An 11,418-nucleotide genomic window follows, 5' to 3' on the forward strand; every position below is an offset into this window, starting at 1 on the left:
GTAGATGCCCTGCAGGAACATGAGCTGCTGCCCCTCATCCTGTACCCACCAGGAGTGGGGGATAGCGAGAGAGAACCTGTTAGCTAGGGACCTTCCTGCCCCACCCACACCAGCTCCAGGGCTCAGGCCTCAGTGGGGGATTGTGGGGACCCACCTAGTGTCCAAATCCCCCACGACTCCTACACAAGCAGGACTGGGAACTGGGACAGTGCCTGTGGGGGGAGGAGACCTCAGCTGTTGTGAGACACACTACCCCCATCTTGGGGGTCCCACATCATGGATGTAAAAGGTCCCCATGAGGGGTGGTGGATCATCAGGGACAAGCCCCTTGGCAGGGGGTGGGGATGCTGGGAAGGGACAGGACAATCTTGGTTCCAGCCCAGGTGGGGAACATTTGTACCTTTTCTCTGCACTGGAGCTGCTCTCTGATGACCTTGAGAGCAGCTTCATCTGTGGACATGTCCACCCATTCCTCCTCCTCTGAATCCCTGGGGGTCCCTGCACCAGGGAGAGAAGGGAACAGGGTGATGCCTGCTGCCACTTCGGGGAAGGACAGGGGCGTGGTGGGGAGAGCAGGATTAAAGACCCCCCTTCCCACCTCAAGCACCCAGGGCAGATCGGGCCCCACACCTCCCTCTCAGGGATGCCTTCAGCCCCCAACAGCTTCAGAAGCCCGTAGCAGAGAGCCCCCCCCCCCCACCTCCACTGTCCAGGACTCCATGGGAGGTGCCGACTCCCCCAGCCCCAGAGCACCAAGGGACAAAGTGGCAGCAGCTCTTCATGCCCCCACCCCCAGTTCCCCTTGCTGCAGGGGCAGCTGTGTGACTGCTGCTGGTGTCAGTGGGGTTCACGTGGCTCAGGCCACACACCTGGGCAGGGGCGGCTCTAGAAATGACGCTGCCCCAAGCAGCGCGGAGCGCTGCGCCGCCCTTCCCCGGTCCGCGGCGGGTCCCCTCTTCCCGCGGCTCCGGTTGAGCTCCCGCCGGCATGCCTGCGGCAGGTCCACCGGAGCCCGGGACGAGCGGACCTGCCGCAGTCATGCCTGCGGGAGCTCAACCGGAGCCGCGGGAAGACGGGACCCGCCGCAGTCATGCCTGCGGCAGGTCCGCTCGTTCCGGGCTCCGGTGGACCTGCCGCAGGCATGCCGGCGGGAGCTCCACCGGAGCCAAATGCCGCCCCCCCGGGAAACGGCCGCCCCAAGCGCCTGCTTGGCGCGCTGGTGTCTAGAGCCGCCCCTGCACCTGTGCTGGGGACCCCCCCCCCGCCATATCCCTGGGAGAGTGTCTGGGCCCAGGGTGTTCACATCCCCGTCCTCACCCCTCCCTGAGCCCAGCCTGGCTCCTCACCTGGAACAAAGCAGCAGTGTCCATCGGTGTCGTTGCTGCCAGAGTCCCAGGCACTGCTGCTGTCCCATGCTGAGCTGCTGGTGCTGGGACAGGGATCTTCCACCTCCTGGCCTGAAGGGGCTGGAAGATCCTCAGTGGCCGGGCAGGGCGATGCCTCCTGCTGGGAATGGGGGCCGGGCTCCTGGGGCCGCTGCTGGGCTGGGTCCTGTCTGTGAAACCGCATCCTGAGCCAGCTCCATCTGGGCCTGGTCGGGGCCTTTCCCAGCTCGGTGCCTGCGCCGGGAGCTGGGTTTGTTCACCAGAAGGCTGGGCACTTCCACCTTCTGGCCTGGGTGGGAGCTGCTTCCCCCCCAGCGGGGACGGAGAGGTGGCTCTGCCCCTTGGGAAGATGGCAGCTGCTTCCCTCAGGCTCTGGGGCCACCTGCAGAGCCTTCTTCCCGAACATCCTCAGGAGCCCGGCCATCCTGGAACCAAGCGGGGAGCAGGTGTGAGTCTGGGCTCAAGGCAGCCTTTCACTCATGGGCCTTTTCAGTCCCTCCTCAGCCCTGCTCCAACCAGAGCAGCCCCTTCTCCCCCCACAGGAGTGCAGGGAGTGCAAGCTACACACACTGGCAGGAGTTCATTGCATGATCTGCTCCCAATGTTCCCCCTCCTAATCCCTGCTGCTGCTGCAATATCCAGGAAGTCTAATCCTTTTAGAGCAATGGGGTCAGTCCCAAAGAGCAGCGGTTAATCTGGACAAGCAGCCCCCTCCTGTCATCCCAGGCCACACTCCCCTGCCCAGACTACGGAAGGAACAGAACCCAGGAGTCCGGACTTATCCAGGGAAACCATTCCCCATGTCAAAGTCACAAAGACCTGAGGCACAGGAAGACCAGGGGCCTCCTCATGCCCCATTGATTTCCATGCTCAGCAGCTCACAGGGGCTGGCCCAACTCAGAGACTCTCAGCCTGGGGAACAGTGTCCCACAAGGGAAGGGCTGGGAGCTCCATTGCTGGGACCTTTCCAAAAACACTGGAGACGGCTCTGGAGAAGCCCCTGCCCAGTCTGAGAGTGAGGGGCTCTTGGGGGCTGTTTGCAAATGAAATCCCCCTTTGGAGATGTTCTCTCTCCCTCTTTCTGCCTCTCCCCAGACAGACAGGGGAAGTCACCGAGGAACCCTAATGCCACTCACTTGCTCTAGGTGATGGTATGATGGATGGTGGATGTTCAGGGTCAGCAGATGTCCCTCGCCCGCCTCCTCACTCCCCAAGCCCAAGGCAGGCTGGAGAGGGTGGTGACCTGAGAAGTTACCTTGCCCAGCCAGCAGGCAGGGTGATGACACTAGGGTGATCGACTGGCTGTGAAAACAAGAGTCTGTCTTATTGCCAGGGGACAGAGAAAGTCAGCCAGCAGCAGCGGGGTGCAGAACACTGCCCTAGAGCGGAGGTGACAGTGGCTCCAGGATCCTGACATCCCAGCACTTTATACACCTTCCTGGAGTCTCCCAACCCCCCTGGGATGTAGCCATGGGACCCCAACCCTACTGATGGCAAACGGGTCTCAGCTACCGGCTCAGGGTCACACCGAGTGTCAGAGCCATGGATGGACCCCTTCACTAACCACTGCTGCACACTCCCTCCCACAGCTGGCAGTTGCAACCAGGCCCTAATGTCCGGTCCCCCTGCCTTTGAGAGGGAGTGTCACTACTGCTTCCATTGCTGCCTATTGATCTGTGGGACTGGGCAAGTTGCTCCCCCTCTCTATGGCTCTCTGGGACTCACATCCCCAAGTGGGCTTTAAAAAAGACAATGGTTCAAATTTGGCCCCAACTATTTCTTGTTTCTCTCCACCAGCCATTTTAGCAAAGTTTAGAATTCTTGACGTTCAACACCTGGGAACGTCCCTTTCTCCTTCACAGACAGCTTGAGCCTCCCTCCTCACCCAGGCTCTCTGCTGCCTGGAGTTAGAGAATTGACCCTGTTCCCATTGGACCTACCCAAGGAGTCACACAGCAAAGCGGTGACAGAGCCAGAAAGAGAAGCCAACAGTCCTGTCTCCTGTTCTAACTAACAGACAACAACCCCCACGGAGGCAGGGATAGAGCCCAGGAAATAAGGGGTGAAAATTTTCTTGGAAACCCTTTTCTGTCAGAAAATCCATTCAGACTAAACCACTTTGTTTCTTGAAATCATAACAAGTAGGATGAAAATTCTTTGCAAACAAATATTTGTTTGCAAAACAAGAGCATCTCCTGTTTGTCACGTGCATTAAACTGTCTCGTCATACACAAAGAGGAGACATTGTGATCTAGAAAGTTAGATGAGATGCTTCAGTCTGAGCTAAGTAGTTGCTGCTCTTAATTTCAAAAGAATAAAATACCAATCAAATAGAATATTATGTCATCATCTGATATGGCTCAATGTGATAGGACACCTCCTATTCTGCACTGCTACTAGTGACACTCTTCAATGGATCCCCATCATCCACCCAGCATGAGGTAGGTGGGAGAGGATTGTTATTCATACTTGACAGAGGAAGAAACTAAGGCTGAGAAAGGAGCAGTGATTTGTCTTAGCTGATGCAGCCAGTCAGTAGCAGAGTTGCTCTCAAATGAGCTACAGACCAACAACTGTTCATAGTAATTATTCAGCAAGTATTTTAGAAGAATTGGAATGTTAGAGAGGATCATGAACTGCTCCGAGACAATGAATGGAGAGCAGCATCAACACTGATCAAACATATCACTGGTTGTGACTTATTTGCTTGGTCATAAAAGAGAACCACAAAGACCAGAGTTTCCTCCCTGTCAATAGCCCCCTCCTCAGCCAATCAAGGTTGAGACTTTGAGGGGTGGGAGGCTAAGGGTTCTTATCAAATAGCCCAAAGAATGGCGCAGGTCACCACCGAGGGGATCACTCTCGGAGCACTATTCCAGTCTCACCTCTCTCTGAGGGCCTCCCACAACACCCCCACCCTCGCCCCCGCTGCACACACAGAGCAGGACAAAGGACAAAAGAAGCAAGAAGAGAAAGGTAGGAGAGACAGAGGAAAAGGGAAAACAAAAAGGAGAAACCCAATGTCCCCAGTGATTCTAAGGGACAAGTCCTACGTTGGGAATACAATGCTGCCACCTCAATTTAGTGTTATCCATTCCTAGAATTCAGCCGGCACCTGATGGATCAGACTGATCAGGTTCCAAACCTCTTGGAGGCTCTTACCTTCTATACAGGGACATCTGTTTTCTAGCAAAATGAAGAAAAGAAAAGGAGAAAACTCCAAAGAGGGTTCTCCTTGTGCTCACTTACGTGAAAGTGAATTCTCTCTCAGTCCTCAAGGAGAGATCTCGAGAAGGAGACGTGCTGAAGCAAAGCCACAGAGATCTCCAAGGTTGCCCCTGTCCTGCACCCCTGTCTTGCCTGACTGATGTCAAGATCTCTCTGTGAGATCATCGCCTCCCCACCACCTTTGTCCAATAGGCTGTCCTGTCAAAGGCCCTTGTGATGTCACTGCCACACCCACCCCTCCCCTGCAGTGCTGATGTCCTGCCCCTGTCCAGCCACACTGGATGGTTGAGCTGCTTCCCCTGGATCACCCCATTCAATGACTCTTCATTGTGGGATGACACCAACTACACAGTAGAACACGAGAGGCTCTTCCCCAGGCTGCAATCAGGTTTTCATAAGTTAGTAGACTTTATGGCCAGAAGGAACCATTAGAGCATTTAATCTGATCCCCTGCGTATCCTAAGGCCTCCTGTGTGTCAGAAGAGCTGGGTTTTTCTTTTACTCAAACAATTTCCAGAAAGGCATCTAGTCTTTATTAGAAGATATCAAGAGATGGAGAAGCCATCATTTCTCTTGGTAGTTTGTTCCAGTGATGAATCACCCTCTTACAAACCTGGGTCTTATTGACATTATACTTTTTATGATTTCTGCTTCCATCCATGAGGTCTTGTCATGCCTGTCTCTGCTAGATAAAAGCCCTTTTATACTCAACACTTTCTCTCCATGAATTCAAGCAACTCACCTCTCCTTCTTCTTTTGTACATACTAAACAGATTGAGCTTTTTCAATGTCTCATTACAAGGCATCATCCCCATCACTCAATTATGAATCTTTTCTGTACCCTCTCCAATTTTTTAACATAATATTCAAAATGTGGACAGAAGAACTGGATTCAACATTCCAATATCAGTCTCACCAATGCTGGATCACTTTCCTTTCCATACTCACTACTCTATCCATCCAAGAATGGCTTTAACCTTTTTTACCACAGTTTCACATGGACAGGTTATGTTGAGCAGCTCGTCCACTATGGCCCCGAAATCCTTTTCAGGGTCACTGCTTTCCAGCGGACTGTCCCCCATTCTGTAGGGTGCCACCTGACTCTTTTGTGACTGGAAGTATGGGTTTGCATATGGCTTTATTTAAACCCAATTATTTAGAAAGTATTTTAGAAGAACTAGCCCATTAGAGAGAGAAAGACAATGAATGGAGAAAAGCGGCAAGAGCAATCAAACACATGTTTGGTTATGGCTTATTTCCTTGGTCTTAAAAGTGAGTAACAAGGACCTGAGTTTCCTCCCTCACAATCAACACTGAGACTCTGAGAATCAGAAAGCTGAGAGTTCTCACCAGATGTCCCAGGTCACCACCAGAGGGAGTCACTCTTAGGGCTTGTCTACACTACAGGACTATTTCGAATCTACTTAAGTCGAATTTGTGGATTCGACCTTAATAAGTCGAATTTGTGTATCCATACTAAATACACAAATTTGAACTTCTGAGTCCACATTCACGGGGCCAGCTTCGACTTTGGAAGCGGTGCACTGTGGGAAGCTATCCCACAGTTCCCGCACTCCCCGCTGCCCATTGGAATTCTGGGATTTCCCCCCAATGCATGCTGGGGGGAAAAATGTGTCGTCATTGAACCGTCAATCACGCCCTCCCTGTCTTCCTTGAAAGCGCCGGCGGGAAATCTGTTCGGGCCCTTGTCTGCTCGGTTACAGCGCGGATGCCACAGCACTGCGAGCATGGAGCCTGCTGCGATCATCGCTGCACTTATGGCCGTTGTCAACTCCTCGCACGTTATCGTACACCTCTTCCACAGTCAGATGCTGAGAAACCGGGCGAGGAGGCTCCGGCAGCACGGTGAGGAGAGTGGTGCAGACCTCTCAGAAAGCAGGGTACGCCGGGCAGTGGAGATCATGGTGGCAATGGGTCAAGTTCATGGTGTGGAACGGCGATTCTGGGCCCGGGAAACAAGCACGGACTGGTGGGACCGCATAGTGCTGGAGGTCTGGGATGACACAGAGTGGCTGCGAAACTTCAGGATGCGTAAGGGCACTTTCCTTGAACTGTGTGACTTGCTGTCCCCTGCCCTGAAGCGCCAGGACACAAGGATGCGAGCAGCCCTGACTGTGCAGAAGCGAGTGGCCATAGCCCTCTGGAAACTTGCCACGCCAGACAGCTACCGGTCAGTAGCGAACCACTTTGGCGTGGGCAAATCTACCGTGGGGGTTGCTGTCATTCAAGTAGCCCACGCAATCGTGGAGCAACTGCTCTCAAAGGTAGTGACTGTCGGAAATGTCCAGGTCATCATAGATGGCTTCGCCGCGATGGGATTCCCAAACTGCGGTGGGGCTATAGATGGGACTCACATCCCTATCCTGGCACCAGCCCACCAGGCCAGCGAGTACATTAACCAAAAGGGCTACTTTTCAATGGTGCTGCAAGCTGTGGTGGACCATAGGGGACGTTTTACCAACATCAACGTCGGGTGGGCGGGCAAGGTTCATGACGCGCGTGTGTTCAGGAACTCTGGTCTGTTTAGACGCCTTCAGGCAGGCACTTTCTTCCCGGACCACAAAATAACGGTTGGGGATGTGCAGATGCCTACAGTGATCCTCGGGGACCCGGCCTACCCGCTAATGCCCTGGCTCATGAAGCCCTATACAGGCGCCTTGGACAGTGAAAAGGAACTCTTCAACTACCGGCTGAGCAAGTGCAGAATGGTGGTGGAGTGTGCTTTCGGACGTCTCAAGGGGAGATGGCGGACCTTACTGACTCGCTCGGACATCAGCGAAAAGAATATCCCCGTAGTTATTGCTGCTTGCTGTGTGCTCCACAATCTCTGTGAGAGCAAGGGCGAGACCTTTTTGGCCGCTTGGGAGGTTGAGGCAAATCGCCTGGCTGCTGTTTACGATCAGCCAGACACCCGTGCTGAGAGAATATCCCAGCGGGAAGCGATATGCATCAGGGAGGCTTTGAAAGCGAGTTTCCTTGCAGAGCAGGGTAACCTGTGACTGTCCACTTGATTTTAAGAGAGCCTGATCATAAACCAAGTTTCCCCCACTTCCCAAGGACGTTTTAAAACTAAGGACACGTTTTAGTAATTAATAATAAATCTTTCGTTGACTTTGCATTTCTCTGTCTTCGTTGAAACATGGAAGCATTCTGTGCTGGTTACGGTGTGCACTGATGGGTGGGTTTGCAGGAAGGGGCGAGGGGTGCCGTTTTTGGATAGGGGTTAACATGACGGCTGTGGGTTTGGGCGTTGGAAGGGGTGAGGGGTGAGGGGGAAGGGTGAGTATCTGCCCCTGGATGAGGTCTCTTTTTGGGGCTCAGGGCACCGGGGAGGATCGTGACTACGGTCCAAGTGCATGTGAAGGGAAGCCTGCCTTTACATTCTGGGATGTCAGGCACCAGGACCCTGCACAAGCATACACATCAAGGAAAGACCCGGGGCAGCATACACCACACAGACTGTCCCTGGTGCCTAGTGACTGCAGTCTGTGTGTGCCCTGCAGTTGACCCTGCTGCCAAGTCTGTAGCATGGCACTGTGGGCTATGCAGTGAAATTACAACCCCCCCCTCCCGTACAGAACAACAGAAAGTCTTCTGACACCAGAAACGTGACGGAAACAGTCAGTAACACAAAACCGCTTTTAATAATGTAGTAAACAGTGGGGGGTTTGAACTTGGAGTTGGGACTGGTTGATGCTTTAAGGAAAGAGCTTGTACAAATTTACAGCGCGACAGTTGTCTCGAACATTATCGGTGCGCTGCGGTGCAGGGACAGTTCTCACGGCCCCTACCGCCCCTCCGTCTTGTCACTTTGGGTGAGGGGGGGACAGGACTTCTTGGCGTTGGAGGGCAGTTGCAGATGCACTGCAGGGGGGCTCTCTCCTCCTGACTGCGGTCTTGCAGAACATCTACAAGGCGCCGGAGCGTGTCCGTTTGCTCCCTCATTAGACCAAGCAGCGTTTGAGTCGCCTGCTGGTCTTCCTGCCGCCACCTATCCTCCCGTTCCATGTGTGTGCGATGCTGCTGACACAGGCTCTCCCTCGACTGTCTCTGCTCTGCCGCCTCCGCTCTGGAGCTGGCCATCAGTTCCTGGAACATGTCGTCCCTTGTCTTTTTCTTGCGGCGTCTAATCTGAGCCAGCCTCTGCGAGGGGGATGGCGGGCAGTCGGGAAGGAGCCGAAGCTGTGTGATGCGAAAAAGTAGGTGATTTCCTTGAACAAATACATGTTTGCCAACAGTAAACACAGTCTAGTCAGTTTCAGTTAAGAAGACCAAACAGGGAACCAAGTCTCAGGAGATCTCGGAACTAGTCCGAGATTTCGGAATACGCTCTCATTGGCGGCGCGATTGCACTGGATAGCGCACCAGCGAGGAGAGACAGCTGCATCCCTCTTGCACAAAGTCCTGGTAAGCCTTACAGTACAGAGTGCTTATCAGTTAGTGCTTAGCTGTGCTCTCCTGCTGGAGGCAATGTGCAAAGCAGAAAAGATGAGCGTTATGCGGCACCTCCCGCCAGTGAACGGGAAAGACCCCTGTATGCTTTTCCTCTGTGGCCTGCAACACGTGGCTGTTAAGCGAGGGTCATTCTTATGCAAAGTACAACTCTGTTAAGCGAGGGTCATTCTTATGCAAAGTAAAACTCTGTTAAGCGAGGGTCATTCTTATGCAAAGTAAAAGTCTACCATGCACAATAGTAACAGTACACTAATTCCACTAATTAGATGCAGCACTTCCACAACGACATCACCCTGAGGCGTGTCAGGCGCACACAGAGAGAGCGGATGCTAACAGAAGCCCTGCACAGACCAGGACCATACGCTGCCATGCTCGTAGAGGCGATGGTCCCCCTGTACCTGAGGATGGCCTGGCGCAGAAGAGTGTGCTTCAACGGAGCACCCAATAAAGCACCTCTCCCAAGAAACCTCCTGCTGAGGCTTTTCCAGCTGCTCTCTGAGAGCTTTTTTGAACTGTCCCCAGAGGACTATTGCTCCATTCCTATCTGTGTAGACCTGCTGTTTGTATAGTTTCATATTTAAAAATTTTTATATAGTATTTCTATTTTTTATATATATCCCTGTTTCTTAAAAAAATAAATGTTTCCCTGTTTGTAGCACTTACCGCCTGATCCTTCCCCTGATTCCGAGTCCGGGTTAACGGGCGGGGACTGTTGGTAGGGGATCTCTGTGAGGGTGATGAAGAGATCCTGGCTGTCAGGGAAAGCGGGAGTGGGTTCGATGTCGCCTGCACCGTCCTCAAAAGACCCTTCCTCATCTTCCCCATCGGTGAACAGGGAGGGGGAACTGTCCCGGTACACTATTCCGTCCTCGGAGTCCACCGTCACTGGTGGGGCACTGGTGGCAGACCCACCTAGAATGGCATGCAGTGCCTCGTAGAAGCGGCATGTCTGGGGCTGGGCTCCGGAGCGTCCGTTTGCCGCTCTGACTTTTTGATACCCTTGTCTTAGGTCCTTCACTTTCACGTGGCACTGCATCGCATCCCAGCTGTATCCTTTGTCTTTCATGGCTTTAGAGACCTTCTCGAAGGTCTTCGCGTTCCGCTTGTTGGAGCGCAGCTCCGAGAGCACAGACTCCTCGCCCCACACAGCGATCAGATCCTGGACTTCCCGGTCAGTCCATGCTGGGGACCTCTTTCTAGTCTGGGATTGCCCGGACTCCTCTGCTGGAGAGCTCTGCATCGTTGCAGGTGCTGCGGAGCTCGCCCCGATGTGCAACCAGAACATCAGATTCAAACCGCCCAGACAGGAAAATGAATTCAAATTTTCGCAGGTCATTTCCTGTGTGGCTGGCCAGAGAATCCAAGCTCGGACTGCTGTCCAGAGCGTCAACAGAGTGGTGCACTGTGGGATAGCTCCCGGAGCTGCTAAGTTCGATTAGCATCCACACCAAGCCTAATTCGAGCTAGCAAGTTCGAATTTAGCGTTACTCCACCTGCCGGGGTGGAGTACCAAATTCGAACTAAAGAGCCCTCTAGTTCGAATTAAATGGCTTCCTGGTGTGGACGGTTGAGCGGTTAGTTCGAATTAACGCTGATAAATTCGAATTAAAGTCCTAGTGTAGACCAGGCCTTTGAGCACTATTCCAGCCACGTCTTTGGGAGGGCCTCCCGCAATGAGAATTGGAGTGTAACTCCTCCCCCACACACACTCCACATGCACAGACGGGTCCTGGTGGTGAAAGGAGAGCAGGGGGAATGGACAAAGATGCAAGAGAAGAAGAGAAAGGAGGGAGAGACAGGAAAAGGGAAAACAAAAAGGAGAAACTCCAATGTCCCCAGTGATTCTAAGGGACAAAGTCCTAGGTCAGAAATAAAATGCTGCCCCCACAGTCTAGTGTTTTCCATTCCTGGAATTCAGCTGGCACCTGATGGATCAGACTGAACAAGTTCCAAACCTCTCGGAGGCTCTTACCTTCTGTACAGGGACGTCTGTTTTCTAGCAAAATGAAGAAAAGAAAAGGAGAAAACTCCAAAGAGGGTCCTCCTTGCGCTCACATACGTGAAAGTGAATTCTCTCTCAGTCCTCAAGGAGAGACCTCGAGAAGGAGACGTGCTAAAGCAAAGCCACAGGGATCTCCAAGGTTGCCCCTGTCTTGCACCCCAGTCCTGCCTGGCTGATGTCAAGATCTCTCTGTGAGATCATCGCCTCCCCACCACCTTTGTCCAATAAGCTGAGGTCCTGCCAAAGGCCCTTGTGATGTCACTGCCACACCCACCCCTCCCCTGCAGTGCTGATGTCCTGCCCCTGTCCAGCCACATTGGATGGTTG

This window comes from Mauremys reevesii, linkage group 15 (genome assembly GCF_016161935.1).
Source record: "Mauremys reevesii isolate NIE-2019 linkage group 15, ASM1616193v1, whole genome shotgun sequence".
Taxonomy (NCBI): Eukaryota; Metazoa; Chordata; order Testudines; family Geoemydidae; genus Mauremys; species Mauremys reevesii.